The following is a 19138-nucleotide window of genomic DNA, read 5'->3' as shown; positions in this document are numbered from 1 at the left end:
TGACACTAATGTTCCCACTTGAGTTAGTTAGCACATGAATAAGTCTTTTATCAAATACTTGTGAACTAAAATTGGCTTTATGCAAATAAACTAGAGCTTAGCACCCCCTTACTAGAACTGCTAGCACTTACACTAGTATTAGTTTGCGAGTACTTAAAGTACTCACGGCTTTGTCCCCGGCTATTCAAATGGCCGGAGTATGAAGATGAACGAGAACTACCAAGGAGATGACCAGCGGGACGCCTACGACAACTAGGAGTCTTCCGACGTCAAGCGTTGGCCTCGTGGACTAGAGAGTCCATTTATCTTTACGCTTCCGCTATGAACTTGTGTTTGTTCGTTGATCAATAGATCAACTATTTGTGTAATATGGATCATGTGATTCAAGTTGTAAGACAATATGGTTTGTAATGAATGATGACTGTGATACTGAACTATTATGCCTCGCAACAACAATATTCCTGGGATTGCGATGAATGACATAATAGGCATCTGGACTTAAAAATCCGGGTGTTGACAGTATTATATGATTTGGTGGGAGGGTAAAAAATGGTCTAAAAAATATGCTTGACAAAACATTCGACCGGAGGAAACAGAACCAGTTCCTCCCTTTTATATAGTAGAAATAGAGATAGAGATAGAGATAGAGATAGAGATATGCATAACATGGAATCCTCACTCCCTCATTACCATTTAAAACACAAACAATTTGCAAGACACCATAGATAAGAAATTAAGTTTGACACTTGGAGTCAATTGATTGAGCAACAAGTAAGAGACACATTAATAAAAAAGGCTCAACCAAAAGGATATGTGAGAGGCATGACCACGCATATTATAAGACTAATACAAGGATGAGCAAATAGCATCATCATAGTATTCAAAGAATGATTTTGCTTAGCATGACCAATCAACACATATCAATTAGAAAAGATATCAAATGGAGATGTATCCTCTCTCATGTATATAAGTTCCTCTAAGTAGACAATATCACGAAGATATTTATCCACAAAAAAACATGTACACATAAAATAGATACAAAATAATATCTTTGCTTAATAGTATTCCCACAGGCTCAATTTTATCTTACTGTACATTAATGAACTTCAACCACAAACACATCAAAGACATCACAAATATCAACAAGGGAGAGAAGATAGTTGGGATGCTTTGAGAAAAGCAACAAGTATCACAATTAAAGGATAGAAAAAAAGAAAGAACTTCATGCCAAGATGTAATCATGAGGTTGAATAAGATACTTGTTACGAATATAGCATTGGTGTGGATGTAGTAGAAATGAGTTTGTTCATCATCCTAGCTTGCCTCAGATAATAATTTAGTAACCACTTATTCTTTATGAATTTGGCAACCATCCAATGCATCTTCATGTACGTAAAACAAATTTAAGTACAAAATGGTCCCCAAACTAATTGGGTCCAAAGTAGTTAGACACTACAACATATAGGACAAACTCCACATAAATATGTGCATATTGATATGAAATTGAATTTCATGCACATCTCACTACGAGAAAAGTTGTAATACTCAATGTCCAATTTTCGTCAACTAAGGCCCATTTTTCGTTGCCTATGGGCCTAACCCGATGATTTGGGTTCTGTTGTCCCAAGTGCGTCAGGCAAAGTCCTACGACGTTTTTTTCGGTTCATCGCGTTTGGGCGCCCTTCCGCCACGGAAAATCGGACCGCTGCAGAAGTGGTTTCGGGAGGCAAACGGGTCTGCCCACTAAGCATGTGGGGACCACTTTTCTGTTATCGGGCCGGCCCATTTTAGAAAGTGGGGTCCACCATAAAGCAAATGGGCTGGCCCAATAAGTCAGTGGGCCGGCCCACTAAGCATGTGGGCCCCTCTTTCCTGTTAGGGCCGGCCCATTAAGAAAGTGGGGTCCACCATGAAGCAAGTGGGCTGGCCCAATAAGTTAGTGGGCCGGCCCATTAAGCATGTGGGTCCCACTTTCCTGTTATGGGGCCGACCCATTTAGTATGTGGGGTCCACCATAGAGGAAGTGGGCTGGCCCAATAAGTTAGTGGGCCGGCCCAACAAACATGTGGGTCCCACTTTCCTGTTATCAGGCTGGCCCGGTTATAAAGTGGGGTCCACCATAAAGCAAGTGGGCTAGCCCAATAAGATAGTGGGCCGGCCCATGACCAAAAGTGGGGCCCACTATCCTCTTACCGGGCCGGCCCAGTTAGTAAGTGGGGTCCACCTTAAAGCAAGTGGGCTGGCCCAATAAGCACGTGGGTCCCACTTTCCTGTTACCGGGCCGGCCCAGTAAGTAGGTAGGGTCCACCTCAAACGCAATTGGGCTGGCCCAATAAGTAAGTGGGCCGGCCCGTTTAGTTGGTGGTTCGGTCCACTACATAATATATGTGGGCCTAGTAAGGCCCAATTGTCTTGTTGGGCCGACGTGCGTGAAGACAGTTTTTACTTGTTGGGCCGGCCCATGCGATTTCGCTTAAGTGAGCCGTTGAAGGGATGGGAATTTGTGATTTAGATTGCGCAGCACATAGAAAGATACTGAGAATATTCACGCACCACATGATTTCAGTCGGATAGCCTCTCTTACCAGAAGCACCATAGAAAGAATGCGCGAAAGAACCATAGAAACTAACTAAATATTACATCAGCTGCAAGGCTTTGAAAAAATATTACACCAGCTGCAAGGCTTTGAAAAAATATTACAGAACCCAGAGAAATTGAATGGTAATTAAACCTAGCAATACAATGAAGGGATTCGGCAATCTTTTATGTTGTCCGAGCACAACCTATATCTGAAACAAAGACATTACAAGTTAAGACAACAACAATGGAAAGGCAAAGACACTAGAATGTTGTTTGCCAAAGAATTTGGAACTGACCATTTCCTCGTTATAACAAGATCATTGTAATGTGCACAGATAGTCTACCGGTATGGGGCTAATATAGACTACCAATAAGAAAATAAAGAGTGCATTCTGCATAGCAACAGCCAGAACATTTTAACGTGGACATATGGCAAATCATAAGCTGTGAGCTTACTTTTGATGGGTATAATCTATACCAACATAAAAAATGTGATGTTCTAAACATTAAGCAGTTGAGATAGTGCAAGATAAACAATCAATTGAATTATTTTGTGGCTTATATAACCGAGCACGAATAAAACAACAGACTTACTACTGTCAAGTCCCATGCAGCTCACCATGTTGATACACTCGTTGAAGATGTCCGATGTTGCCTTTATTTATAAAGGGAGTTTTTTGTTACTCTACATCAAGACACGATCAGTCATGCACATACGAGTTCCAGCATGATAAACAGTATGTATGTACTCCCTTCATCCCAATGGTATTCATGCATTAAACACCGAAAATAGTGAGCGATGGGATACATAATTACACTATATATGTGGCTGGAACGTCTCAAGAATGTGTGTTCATGCATATATACACACACGCATGCCTATAGCAATACAAAAGGTACACTTACTTAAACCAGAGCAGCAGTTACTGTCCTGGCTTATGACAAACCAGATAGATACAATAGTTGTATCATTTGCAGTGCAGCAAAAGCACACCAACATGTTGAGTTACTTCCAAATTGACATGAACTACTACATAATAGAAGGCGCTTACTTTTGTAACAAAGAATGCACCAGATAGTAGTTATAATATCAACAACTATAGAGCAGGTAATGCAAACCAACATGCTCAATTCCTTAAATTGGCCATGAACTAAATAATAGCAGCATTTTTACTGTCATGGCTAGTAATAAACTGTAAAGGAATTATAATCTGAACTTTGTTGTGCAGGGAACACTAATCAACGCGTTCAGGGACTTAAAATACGTAACAGGCAGCACATAGAGGGTAGTGAATGAACTGATAGCAGACAGTTAATTTAGTAGGTCACGACGAGCCAGGTACAAATAATAATGGTATTACTTGTACAGGGAATGCAGAGTAAGATGTTCGGTGACTTCAATTTGGCACGAACTACGTAATAGGAGGCTGTTACTTTCGTAACAAACAATGAGCCAAATAGAAGTTAAGATGGCAAAAGCTATAGAGCAGGGAATGTGAACCAACATGAGCAATTATTTAAAATTGGCCATGAACTAAATAATTGCAAAATGTTACTGTAATAGATAGGAATGAACCAGATAGGAATTATAACAACACCATTCCGGAAGTTGTAGTGAAGGGAATGAAAATCAATATGTTTTAGGACATAAATTTGTTATGAGCAACACGCAGAGGATAGTTAATGCTGGAGCTAAGGATGGACCAGATACTGAATATAGTGGGATCACCTGTGAACTTGTAGAAGAGCTGAAGAGGGAATGCAAACCAGTAAGTCCATGTGTGAGTGCCATGCAAAGTAAGAGAAGCGAGTTAATCTTGCAGCTTTTGAATAACCCGATGGCACACAAAATTATTATCGAAGTAGTTAGTGTGACGAGTTTAAATAAATTTGTACTGCAGGATAGCAGAGCGATAGCATGCAGGAAGTAATAGTAGTCATTTACTTTGTTAGCTTACGACGAAGTAGATAGAAATAACAATGGCATCATCTGTAGTACAGGGAATGCAAACCAACATGTTCATGGAGTACAAAATTGGCATGACTAGAATAGTAGCAGGCCATAATTTTTGTAACAATGACTGAGCAAGATAGAAGTTATGATGGCTACATCTACAGAGCAGGGAATGCAAACCAAAATGTTCAATCGCTTAAAGTAAGCAATGAACTAGAAAATAGAAAGGTCTTACTGTCATAGCTAGGATGAATTTAAAGAGCTTCAGACAAATAGGCATCTGAACCCAGAACATGGCGCTAAAACAAGGGACTTACATTAGAAGAAGCACTCTGTGGGAGTCACTGTAGATCTTCCTGGGGTTGATAGATCCGGTGATGAAGTACACTACATGTGCTACTTGGGGTCGGAGAGATGGCCATTACACTTCATGGTTACTCATCTCATCTGCATAAACGTAATGGCGCGTTGTTAGCACAAACAGGTTCCCCCAAGATTAAACTGAACTTGCAGGCAAGGAATAGAAAAGATACAGTAGAAGAGTTTAGATCATGCACGGCGCCGGTGAAGCAGATCCGGTTCATGCACAGCGTTGTCAGTGAGCTATATCCGATGCGGTGGACGACGGATCCGGCGAAGCAGCTCCGGTGGGGAGGACGATACCGCAGCTGAAGCGACTGCAGTAGACTGCTAGATGAGAATATGGTTTCGAGGTTCGGCGGGGATGATCCGGTTCGGTTGATGATAGCGTCGATGAAGCGGCTCTGGCAGACAGCCGAATGAGAAGGATCGCGCAGCCTCGGGTAGGCTAGGGAAGTCCGGCGGGGATGTTCCGGTGTGTTCATCGTGGAGGTGGGAGAGAGAGGGACTTGGGAAGTTCCGGTGGGTGGTCTGAGGGAAATGAATTTTTTTTGGGAGATTTTCCGGGCTATGGAGGTGGTGATCGAAAAAATGACGGGCAGACCCCCCACCAACCGACTTTGTTGTCATTTGCACAGGGGTAGAATGGGAATTTGGAAGCATGTGAAATATTTGTATTTTGTGGGCGGGCAGTTTTGCCGCTATGAGATTTTGAATTTGGCTACGGTCCAAGTATAATGATAAAAAATTGTGACACCATACTAGTACCTCTGTTCAAGACCGAGTGCAAATTCAAATCATCATCACGTTGAATATCTGTCACTACCATGATCATCATCTATCTCTGACATTGGCGCATCCGCTAGATCTTGCAAAGTATAATGATAAAAAATTGTAAGACCATACTAGTATTTATGTTCAAGGCCGAGTGCAACATCAAAACATCACCATGTTGAAAATTTGTTAGAGCATCTCTAGTGGATGGTCTAAATTTTGGCGTCTATATGTTCATATAGACAATGGTCTAAAGAGATTCCTCTTTAGACCTTCTTAGTTTTCCAGCGGCTAGTCTATATGGAGGACATGTATAATCTCTCTTCCATTCAACCACTATTGATGCAAAATTCAGTTAACTTATGTCATGCAAAATTCAAATAACTCTCTCGGCACACTAGAATAGTTTTTGTCTACCTCTTTAAAGAGTAGAAACAGTACAACAACAAAAGTTAAGTAAGCAAAGAGCAAGGCTTGGTCCACGAGCGGTGATAGACATGAAACAAATATTTCTGGATAGATAGCTAGCACTAGTCAGCACAAGTCAGAAAAAAAGTTCAGTTAGCACAAACCGATCTCACCTCCAGGTCCGGCACCAACGCACTGCCTGGCAAAATGGAGCGCCGGTGGCCGCATCTGGCGCCTACCAAGGTGCCATGGTTGAGCAACCCCTCGCCCCGACCAATTTCTTTCTTTCACCTAACAAATTCTGCCGGGAAAGAAGGCGCGACTAGAGCCGACGAGTGGAGCGACGGAGACATCGCGGGAGTGGCGCGTCCTCCGCGACTCCAACGATTCCAGATGGGGGCGGGAGCGAGCGCCTCGGAAGCAGCCCGCGTTTGGACGATCATGGCACCATGGTCCAGATATGGATGACGCGTAGCAGTTTTGGAGGTCGTCTAAACTTTAGATGACGCGATAGACCAGCCGCTGGGAATACCTTTTGCCTCACGATCGTCTAAATTCGTTTAGACGCCCTTTTAGACGAGCCATTAGAGATGCTCTTACCATGATCATGATCTATCTCTTAAATTGGCGCATCCGCTAAATCTTGCAAAGTATAATGATAAAAAATTGTGAGACCGTACTCGTACTTCTGTTCAAGTCCGAGTGCAACATCAAATCATCATCACGTTGAAAATTTGTTACCATGATCATGATCTATCTCTAAAATTGGCGCATCCGCAAGATCTTTCAAAGTATAAATATAAAAAAATTGTGAGACCATACTAGTATTTCTGTTCAAGGCCAAGTGCAACATCAAATCATCATCACGTTGAAAATTTGTTACCATGATGATGATCTATCTCTGAAATTGGCGCATCCGTTAAATCTTGCAAAGTATAATGCTAAAAAATTGTGAGACCGTACTGGTACTTCTGTTCAAGTCCGAGTGCAACATCAAATCATCATCAAGTTGAAAATTTGTTACCATGATCATGATCTATCTCTGAAATTGCCGCATCCGCTAAATCTTGCAAAGTATAATGATAAAAAATTGAGAGACCGTACTAGTACTTCTGTTCAAGCTCGAGTGCAACATCAAATTATCATCACATTGAAAATTTGTTACCATGATCGTGATCTATCTCTGAATTTGGCGCATTCGCTAAATGTTACAAAGTATAATGATAAAAAAAATTGTGAGACCAAACTAGTACTTATGTTCAAGGTCGGGTGCAACATCAAATCATCATCACGTTAAAAATTTGTGTTACCATGATCATGATCTATCTCTGAATTTGGGGAATCCGCTAAATCTTGCAAAGTGTAATGATAAAAATTGTGAGACCATACTAGTACTTCTGTGCAAGGCCGAGTGCAAGATCAAATCATCATCACGTTGAAAATTTGTTACAATGATTGCAAAATATAACAATAACAGGAAAAAAGCTCAAATATTACAATAATAGGAAAAATTCTCAAATATTACAACAAGTCGAAATAACTCAAATGATACAAGCCATACAAATGGCATCATCGGCAAAACTGCATTTCTGTTAGGTAGACTTCATCGGAGTGCAACTAACAGCTGGCTTTCCATTAGATCTATAGAGTAGATTATTAAGGATCTGCTCAATCCAAGATTGCCTATTTTTTCATGTATCTCAATGATTGTTATGACGATTTTTGAATCTCTTTCATCCCTTTGCTGCTGAATTATATCAGTTGATTCGTGTGCAAAGGCAGCGATTGTTTGCGCTGGAATGGCTGGGACCGTAGATATCATGTGACTGTCAGATGAATTGGCATTGTCACAGCTATGCTGTGGAAAAACCTGGACACTTAAGCACACTAGGCAGGCGCCTCCTCTCTTTCTTCCCCGCGCTAGCACACACACAAGTCTGCCTTGCAAGCGACGATGCTGCTCTTCCTTGGCTATTCGCGATGCAATATCCACAACGCTATTTGGTGGACGCAACGCATCCGCAATGCTATTTGGTGGACTCAACATCCCCAACGCTATTTGGCGAAACGCCTTCCGCTCTGATTGGTATACGTAACTTCGCGGTTTTATTTCCTTAGATCTACACTTCCGTTTAGAATAGTGATTCTTCCGTTAAGTTCGTAATTAGATTCTCTACAACTTACATGTAGGAAGTTTCTCCATCTGACCAACTTGTTCGGACAACTTTTCGTACACCATTAGAAATGTAACCACTTAGGTCTAGTTTTGTAAAATCCATATCTAGAGTTCTATACGTCGGATTTCGACAAACCCTATACGGTTGGAATCAGCAAATCACGTAGATCATGTTAGACATTTTGCGTGGCTGTTTCGCCCACTTTATTTTCGCGGTACCTCTTTGTTTCGCAACATCGTCTATGAAATAAATCCTACAAACTTTTTCCGAGAGATTCTTTTGGCGATACGCTTGTAATGGAATTCTCTACAACTTTCGTATAGAAATGTCTTCCATCCGGAAAACTTCTTCTAATGACTTTTCGCGAAAAGTGCAGTCCTATAACTGGCTTCAACATAGTTCCTTTAGCCAAATTGATTCTTATGATCATACCCATCTTCCAGGACCAGTTATAATTCCTTATCATGTTCACAGATAATGCATAGCTTACCCCTGGTTGCCTAGTTCATATTATTCAAATAACAATTGAGTTATTTGAGTAAAGAGTGACATGTCCTAGTTTAGATTTTTACCTTGCTTTAGTAGGGTGGAGATACTCTACCTCATATCACATGTAATGAACCTTTGTTATACATTAGGCTCTGGGAACCAAACCCATAACATTCATGCCTATACAACCTCATGCCATTCAACCCTTCCACTTAGTTTGAACTATTCAATTTACAAATGAGTTAATTGAGTAATTCAATATATGACAAATCCATACCCAAGCCTATGTGTAATTTATACTATTTTGAGTAATTGTTGTCACATTTATTCAATAGTATTGTTGTTGCACTATTTGTCATTTATGTGATTCAATTCACATAAGCCGTTTCAAATTCTTTTCATGCTTTTGTAAAGCATAAAGCTTCTTCAATTATATCTTGGATAGTCCCTTACTTTCTAATCATGTGAATTGCCATCCAAACTCTCACCGCCATATCTTGCAAGCCAAACCTCATGCCACACCTTAGTACCATAGAGCGATTTCCGATTGTTGTCTTGTTTGATTTTGTTGTTATTGTTGAATGGTGTGTTTATGTTGTGCTATATTTTATATTATAGTTCGTACGGAGAGGCACATATTTTGATTAAGAGAAGTGAACGCGCCTCGACTACCAAAAAAGCAAGTGACACACAAATCCTACTTATTTTAATTGTGCATTAGTGTTTTTTTAACTAGTATGCATGGTAGGATTTTGTTTTCAAAAGTAAAGTATTATGCTATGCTTAGCAAACCCTAGTAGTGTGTAGCTACTCCTGAACCCATTGCTAGGATGCTTTAATTTTGCTTTGCAACATCAAATGCCAAATGTTGTTTCGTTATTGGTTGTGAGCGTTTGAAAATTTAAAATAACAACCTTAATGAAACACCTGGGTGGATTGGTTGATAGGTGGGCGGCTGCTCAGGTCCATGCCCCTAGTGCGCTAAAGTGGTGCCTGAGAGTGCTCATGTTGTAGAGTGGTTGGCCACCCAGGATTAAAGAGATTACTATGTCGTCCAGGTTTTAGTTAGCTTCCAGTGCAGCCTAATGGTATTATGGGCTCTGCCGGGATTAAGTAAGTTGCGAGGATTCAACTTGTGGCTAGACAGTGGGTGGAGGCGACGACCAAGGGAACGGGTCTAGTTTGTATGGTTGAATTTTTCTTCTGAAAGGTCTTGTCTCATTGTTCTCTTGGGAAGGGTGGGTCGTAAGGTGAAAGTGCACAACCTCTCGAGAGTTAAACCTAAGATCTTAGCCGTGTCCCCGGTTATGGACAATTTGAGTTTTCTAGGCAGGGAATGTACGGAAGAATCTCATCACCTTTTCTGAATGTGTTTAAAATTTGAATCAACCTTGTAAAACTCATGGGAGATGTAACCATGTGATTATTATAAAACCCATGGAGGATTAGCCATGGTGTGATTTCATAATGTCATTCAAAGATTTTCAAAATGTTTTGTTTTAAACAAAATATAGGATAAAATTGGCTTTATGCAAATTAGCCTAGACTCCACTAGCCAAATATCATGTAGATAGTCATGCCTAAAAACTGCCACCAAATAAGTGTCATTTGCCAGTACATCATTGTACTGACCTCCATTCGTGGGGCTGCATATTTAAACGTGCAGGATTTTTTGAGGAGAAGTACGTGGTAGGATCTCGAGTCTACATTCCAACATGACTGCCTGTGGCACATGAAGATGATGCAGGCTCGTTGATAATCTACTTTCCGCTGTGTATGTTCTGAATATTGTTGAGCTAGTCCATGTGACTATGCAATTTGTAAGGTTTTACTTTACCCTCTCGATGAAAGATGTAGTAATTTGATACTATTGCAATGATTACTATATTTTGTAATGTGTGTGCTATCAGTGATCCCGGGAATAGCACTATACACAGGTATCTTACCTTTATTAAAAGGTAGGGTGCTACAGAATGGTATCAGAGCATAGTGTTGCCTGTAGGATCGAGACCCTAGGTTTGGATTAGAAATAGGAAGACCCTAGGATGAAAATTTTGTCTAATCCTGTTTCAATTTAAAAATATGTTTGGATTTTGAACCTCTTGTATTCTCATCTATTCCATCTTCAAAATTGTTTTCCTCTCACTTTAGATGTCGAGCTTATCAAAACTATCAACAAGTACTGATGATGACCATGTCCCTGAAGCCTTAAGAGTGATGATTCACGTGATGCTCTTTGACTCAACAAGAAGAGTTTCATTGAAGACAAATGAAGGACTTGAAGGAAGACTTCGATGCAGACTGCACAACACACGAAGATACACCGAAGAAGTAGAAAAGAAACTTGAAACATCCAAAGCAGAAATAGACCAGATCACCATTAGCTCTCTATTTACTGAAACAATGCTAGAATAAGAAAGTATTGATCTTACCAAATTGAGGTATGACCATGCTAGTTTGTTTGTGTTTAAGCATATTGCTTGATTCTTGTTAGATGTTGTTTGCAAGATGTTTTGCCTTGATATGATGTGTTTGGGTAGGAATCCTTTAGACCTTTCTATCTAATCTCATCTATACCCAACCCAGAGAATGTTTTCTCGGTAACTCGCCATGAAGGCAACATTAGTGAAACCAACCTAGATTGTTTCCTATCAAGATGAAGAAGCATAGAGCGTGAGATACGTAAAACCCTAGTTAGGGATCGATAGAAATGTTTTCAAAACGATTCAATAATGGGGATTGAAACATTGATTCAATTCTCCATGGAAATGTTTTTCCAAACTTGTGAGGTTGACCAAGTGTTAGAATACGAGATTCAATAAATCAAATACGGAGTAATGATCTGGTTGCAGGATGGATTGATCACCCTTCCTACTACTCTTATCATTCGCTTTCGTAATATTGACTTTGCGAATCTAGAGAGACATACCTACAAAAGAGATGTCGGCGAATAAGCCTAAACCCTAGGGTGTATAAATATTATACCCTTATATTAGGCAAGTGCTGCCAAGCGTAGGACTACGTTTAATTTGAAGATCTAGCCACTAGATGAAGAGTGGTGGAAAGTTGTCGAAGACACCAAGAACCAAAAGATGAAAGATGTCATGAAGTTTACACATCTTGGTCTCCTGATTGACCCAAGGATGTGACCCATCAGTACCATGTAGGATAACGTAGCATAGAAAACAAAAAATTTCCTACCGCGAGAACGCAATCCAAGCCAAGATGCAATCTAGAAGACGGGAGCAACGAGGAGATCATCGAGACTCACCCTTGAAGATTTCCAAAGCCTACAAGATGAGGCTCTTGTTGCTGCGGTAGACGATCACTTGCCGCTTGCAAAAGCGCGTAGAAGATCTTGATCACGGCGCCACGATCGGGCAGCACCTCCGTACTCGGTCACACGTTCGGTGTTGATGAAGACGACGTCCTTCTCCCCGTTCCAGCGGGCAGCGGAAGTAGTAGCTCCTCCTTGAATCCGGCAGCACGACGGCGTGGTGGCGGTGGCGATGGAGAACTCCGGCGGAGCTTCGCTAAGCGTGCGGGAGTGGTGGAGGAGAGAGGGGGCGGCTAGGGTTTGGGAGAGGGGGTGGCCGGCCTCTATGGGTGCGGTCAGCTTGGTGTCTTGTGGTGGCCGGCCCCCTCCCCTATGCCCCTCATTATATAGGTGGAACCCCAAGTGTTGGACTACAAGTCTTCGAATAAGACCCGAACCCAAAACCTTCCATGTAGTAGGGAAACCTACCCAAGGTGGGACTCCCACCCAAGTGGGATTCCCACCCTTCCATGTGGGGGTGGCCGGCCCCTATGGTGGAGTCCACTTGGGACTCCACCCCTCTTAGGGTTGGCCGGCCATGGTGGTGGAGTCCCTCCGGGACTCCGCCTTCCAAAGTGATTTCTTCCGGACTTTTCTAGAACCTTCTAGAACCTTCCATAAATGCACCGGATCATTTTCAAACACATAAAATGACTTCCTATATATGAATCTTATTCTCCGGACCATTCCGGAACTCCTCGTGATGTCCGGGATCCCATCCGAGACTTCGAACAATACTTCGAACTCCATTCCATATTTCAAGTTCTACTATTACAACATCAAACCTTAAGTGTGTCACCCTACGGTTCGTGAACTATGTAGACATGGTTGAGATCTCTCTCCGACCAATAACCAATAGCGGGATCTGGAGATCCATAATGGCTCCCACATATTCAACGATGACTTAGTGATCGAATGAACCATTCACATACGATACCAATTCCCTTTGTCACGCGATATTTTACTTGTCCGAGGTTTGATCATCGGTATCACTCTATACCTTGTTCAACCTCGTCTCCTGACAAGTACTCTTTACTCGTACCGTGGTATGTGGTCTCTTATGAACTTATTCATATGCTTGCAAGACATTTAGACAACATTCCACCGAGAGGGCCCGTAGTATATCTATCCGTCATCGGGATGGACAAATCCCACTATTGATCCATATGCCTCAACTCATACTTTCCGGATACTTAATCCCACCTTTATAACCACCCATTTACGCGAGTGGCGTTTGATGTAATCAAAGTACCTTTCCGGTATAAGTGATTTACATGATCTCATGGTCATAAGGACTAGGTAACTATGTATCGAAAGCTTATAGCAAATAACTTAATGACGTGATCTTATGCTACGCTTAATTGGGTGTGTCCATTACATCATTCACATAATGATATAACCTTGTTATTAATAACATCCAATGTTCATGATTATGAAACTAATCATCTATTAATCAACAAGCTAGTTAAGAGGCTTTACTAGGGACTCATTGTTGTTTACATAACACACATGTATCAATGTTTCGGTTAATACAATTATAGCATGGTATATAAACATTTATCATAAACATAAAGATATATAATAACCACTTTTATTATTGCCTCTTGGGCATATCTCCAACAGTCTCCCACTTGCACTAGAGTCAATAATCTAGATTACATTGTAAGGTACCTAACACCAATGGCATTCTGGTGTTGGTCATGTTTTGCCCTAGGGAGAGCTTTTGTCAACGGATCTGCTACATTCAGATCAGTGTGTACTTTGCAAATCTTTACTTCTCCATCTTCGATGTACTCGCGAATCGAATGATAACGCAGCTTGATATGCTTCAGCCTCTTGTGTGACCTTGGTTCTTGTGCATTGGCGATGGCACCCATGTTGTCACAGTAGATGACTAGTGGGTCCAATGCACTAGGAACCACACCGAGCTCTACAATGAACCTCTTCATCCATACCGCTTATGATGAAGCCTCTGAAGCCGCTATGTACTCCGATTCTGTTGATGACTTCGCCACCGTGCACTGCTTCGAGCTTGCCCAGCTTACTCGCAAGCACCATTCAATATAAACACGTACCCGGATCGTGACTTAGAGTCATCGGGATCGGTGTTCCAACTTGCATCGGTGTAACATGTTACAACGAGCTCTTGGTCACCTCCATAACAAAGAAACATATCCTTAGTTCTTTTCAAATACTTCAGGATATTCTTGACCGTTGTCCAGTGTTCCATTCCTGGATCACTTTGATATCTGCTAGTCAAACTAACAGCATGTGCTATATCTGGTCTTGTACATAGCATGGCATACATGATAGATCCTACTGCCGAGGCATAGGGGATCTGACTCATCCTTTCTCTTTCTGCTGCCGTAGCCGGACCTTGAGTCTTACTCAAGACCTTGCCTGGTAACATAGGTAAGAATCCTTTCTTACTTTCGTCCATTCTAAACTTCTTTAGAATCTTGTCCAGGTATGTACTCTGTGAAAGCCCTATTAGACGTCTTGATCTATCTCTATAAATCTTGATGCCTAATATATACGATGCTTCACCAAGGTCTTTCATTGAAAAACTATTATTCAAATAACCTTTTACATCGCTTAATAGTTCTATATCATACCCAATCAATAATATGTAATCTACATATAATATCGGGAACGCTACAGAGCTCCCACTCACTTTCTTGTAAATACGAGCCTCTCCATGGCACTTGTATAAACCCGAAGTCTTTGATCACCTTATCAAAGCGTCGGTTCCAACTTCTTGATGCTTGCTTCAGTCCATAAATTGAACGCTGAAGTTTGCATACTTTGTCAGCATTTTTAGGATCGACAAAACCTTTGGGTTGTACCATATACAACTCTTCCTCAATGTCTCCATTAAGGAACGCCGTTTTGACATCCATCTCGCCAAATCTCATAATCGAAAAATGCAGCTATTGCTAACAAAATCCTCACAGATTTTAGCTTCGCTACAGGTGAGAAAGTCTCATCGTAGTCAACACCTTGAATTTGTCGAAACCCTTTGCGACAAGTCGAGCTTTATAGACAGTAATATTACCATCAGCATCTGTTTTTCTCTTGAAGATCCATTTATTCTCGACAGCCTTACGGCTATCAGGTAATTAAGTCTACCAAAGTCCACACTTTGTTATCATACATGGATCCCATTTCGGATTTCATGGCTTCTTGCCATTTGTTGGAATCTGGGCTCATCATCGCTTCTTCATACATTGCAGGGTCTTCATCATTGTTGTCCACAATCATGACATTTAGACAAGGATCATACCAATCAGGAGTGGCACGTTCCCTTGTTGATCTGCGAGGTTCAGTAGCTATCTCGTTTGAAGTTTCATGATCATTATCATTAGCTTCCTCTGTTGACGGTGTAGGTGGCACAGGAACATCTTCCGGTACTGCGCTACTCTGATCAATGAGTGAAGATTCATCAATCTCATCGAGTTCTACTTTTCTTCCAGTCACTTCTTTAGTGAGAAATTCTTTCTCAAGAAAGGTTCCGTTCTTAGCAACAAAGATCTTGCCTTCGGATCCGTGATAGAAAGTGTACCCTATAGTTTCCTTAGGGTATCCTATGAAGACGCATTTCTCCGCTTTGGGTTCTAGCTTGTCCGGTTGTAACTTTTTTACATAGGCTTCGCAACCCCAAACTTTTAGGAACGACAGCTTAGGTTTCTTATTAAACCATAATTCATACGGTATCGTTTCAACGGATTTTGATGGTGCTCTATTTAAAGTGAATGCGGCTGTCTCTAATGCATAACTCCAAAATGATAACGGCAAATCAGTAGGAGACATCATAGAACGAACCATATCTAAGAGAGTTCGATTACGACGTTCGGACACACCGTTTCGTTGTGGTGTTCCCGGCGGTGTCAATTGTGAAAGTATTCCGCATTTCTTTAAATGCATGCCAAACTCATAACTCAGATATTCACCTCCGCGATCGGATCGTAGAAATTTAATCTTCTTGTTACGTTGATTTTCTACTTCACTTTGGAATTCCTTAAATTTCTCGAAAGTTTCGGATTTATGTTTCATTAAATAGATATACCCATATCTACTCAAATCATCTGTGAAGGTTAGAACATAACGATAACCACCGCATGAGGCTACACTCATTGGTCCGCACACATTGGTATGTATGATTTCCAATAAGTCTGTAGCTCGCTCCATAATACCAGAGAATGGAGTCTTAGTCATTTTTCCCATCAGACATGCTTCGCATCTATCAAGTGACTCAAAGTCAAGTGATTCAAGTAATCCATCAGTATGGAGTTTCTTCATGCGTTTCACTCCAATATGACCAAGACGACGATTGTCACATATAAGTAGAATTATCATTCAATTTAATTCGCTTAGCATCAATGTTATGTATATGTGTATCACTACTATCGAGATCTAACATAAATAAGCCATTCTTTTCAGGTGCTCGACCATAAAAGATATTATTCATAAAAATAGAACAACCATTATTCTCATACTTGAATGAATAACCGTCTTGCATTAAACAAGATCCAGATATAATGTTCATGCTCAACGCGGGTACAAAATAACAATTATTGAGGCTTAAAACTAATCCCGAAGGTAGATGTAGAGGAAGTGTGCCGACAGCGATCACATCGACTTTGGATCCATTTCCAACGCGCATCGTCACTTCATCCTTTAGTAGTCTTCGTTTATTCTTTAGTTCCTGTTCCGAGTTACAAATATGAGCAACCGAACCAAGTATCAAATACCCAGGTACTAGTACGAGAACCAGTAAGATAAACATCTATAACATGTATATCGGATATACCTTCTTTCTTCTTCTTGACAAGGCCGCTCTTCGGATCCGCCAAATACTTGGAGCAATTACGCTTCCAGTGTCCCTTCTCCTTGCAGTAATAGCACTCAGCATCAGGCTTAGGGCCAGTCTTAGGTTTCACAGGAGGCGTGGCAGCTTTCTTGCCACCCTTCTTGTTTCTGCCTTTAGACTTGCCCTGTTTCTTGAAGCTGGTGGTCTTGTTGACCATCAACACTTGGTGCTCTTTCTTAATCTCAATCTCAGCAGATTTCAGCATGGCGAAGAGTTCAGGTAACTCTTTGTTCATGTTCTGCATATTGTAATTCATCACAAAGTTCTTGTAACTAGGTGGCAGTGATTGAAGGACACGATTAATCCCCAGTCTGTTAGGAATCACTATTTCCAAGTCACTGAGTTTCTTCGCATGCCCGGTCATGGCGAGCATGTGCTCACTAACGGAGCTGCCTTCTTCCATCATGCAACTGAAGAAGTGTTTCGATGCTTCATAGCATTCCACGGCCGCATGAGTTTCAAAGATAGTTTTCAACTCATTGACTAACTCATGTGGATCGTGGTGCTCAAAACATTTTTGAAGATCGGCTTCCGGATCGCACAGGATGGCACACTGAACTTGAGAGTACCGAGTTTTCCGAGTCGCGTAAACATTCTTTACTTCATCGGTTTCAGTTTCTGCAGGAGGGTCACCTAGCAGTGCATCAAGCACATATTGCAGATTTCCGCCATTGAGGAAGATCCTCACATGACGGAACCAGTCGGTGAAGTTGCTACCGTTGCTCTTAAGCTTTTCTTTCTCTAGGAACTGGTTAAAATTGATTGGGGACTGATGGCGTGTAACACACACGTTCGTTGGGAACCCCAAGAGGAAGGTATGATGCACACAGTAGCAAGTTTTCCCTCAGAAATAAACCAAGGTTTATCGAACCAGGAGGAGCCAAGAAGCACGTTGAAGGTTGATGGCGGCGGGATGTAGTGCGGCGCAACACCGGGGATTCCGGCGCCAACGTGGAACCTGCACAACACAACCAAAGTACTTTGCCCCAACGAAACAGTGAGGTTGTCAATCTCACCGGCTTGCTGTAACAAAGGATTAACCGTATTGTGTGGTAGATGATTGTTTGCAGAAAATAGTAAAGAACAAATATTGCAGTAGATTGTATTCGATGTAAAGAATAGGACCGGGGTCCACAGTTCACTAGAGGTGTCTCTCCCATAAGATAAATAGCATGTTGGGTGAACAAATTACAGTCGGGCAATTGACAAATAGAGAGGGCATGACAATGCACATACATGATATGATAAGTATTGTGAGATTTAATTGGGCATTACGACAAAGTACATAGACCGCTATCCAGACATGCATCTATGCCTAAAAAGTCCACCTTCGGGTTATCATCCGAACCCCTTCCGGTATTAAGTTGCAAACAACGAGATAATTGCATTAAGTATGGTGCGTAATGTAATCAACAACTACATCCTTGGACATAGCATCAATGTTTTATCCCTAGTGGCAACAAGCACATCCACAACCTTAGAACTTTCACGTCATCTGTCCCGGATTTAATGGAGGCATGAACCCACTATCGAGCATAAATACTCCCTCTTGGAGTTAAGAGCAAAAACTTGGCCGAGCCTCTACTAATAACGGAGAGCATGCAAGATCATAAACAACACATAGGTAATAGATTGATAATTAACATAACATAGTATTCTCTATCCATCGGATCCCGACAAACACAACATATAGAATTACGGATAGATGATCTTGATCATGTTAGGCAGCTCACAAGATCCGACAATGAAGCACATAAGGAGAAGACGACCATCTAGCTACTGCTATGGACCCATAGTCCAGGGGTGAACTACTCACTCATCACTCCGGAGGCGATCATGGCGGTGAAGAGTCCTCCGGGAGATGATTCCCCTCTCCGGCAGGGTGCCGGAGGCGATCTCCCGAATCCCCCGAGATGGGATTGGCGGCGGCGGCGTCTCGGTAAGGTTTTCCGTATCGTGGCTCTCGGTGCGGGGGTTTCGCGACGGAGGCTTTAAGTAGGCGGAAGGGCAACGCGGGGGGCCACACGAGGGCCCCACACGCTAGGGCCGCGCGGCCAAGTCCTGGGCCGCGCCGCCCTAGTGTGGCGGCGCCTCGTGGCCCCACTTCCTTTCCCCCTCGGTCTTCTGGAAGCTTCGTGCAAAAATAGGACCCTGGGCGTTGATTTCGTCCAATTCCGAGAATATTTCCTTACTAGGATTTCTGAAACCAA

This window comes from Lolium rigidum, chromosome 5, assembly GCF_022539505.1.
Source record: "Lolium rigidum isolate FL_2022 chromosome 5, APGP_CSIRO_Lrig_0.1, whole genome shotgun sequence".
Lineage (NCBI taxonomy): Eukaryota > Viridiplantae > Streptophyta > Magnoliopsida > Poales > Poaceae > Lolium > Lolium rigidum.
The sequence above is the reverse complement of the archived record's forward strand: the minus strand, read 5'-3'. Positions refer to the sequence as shown.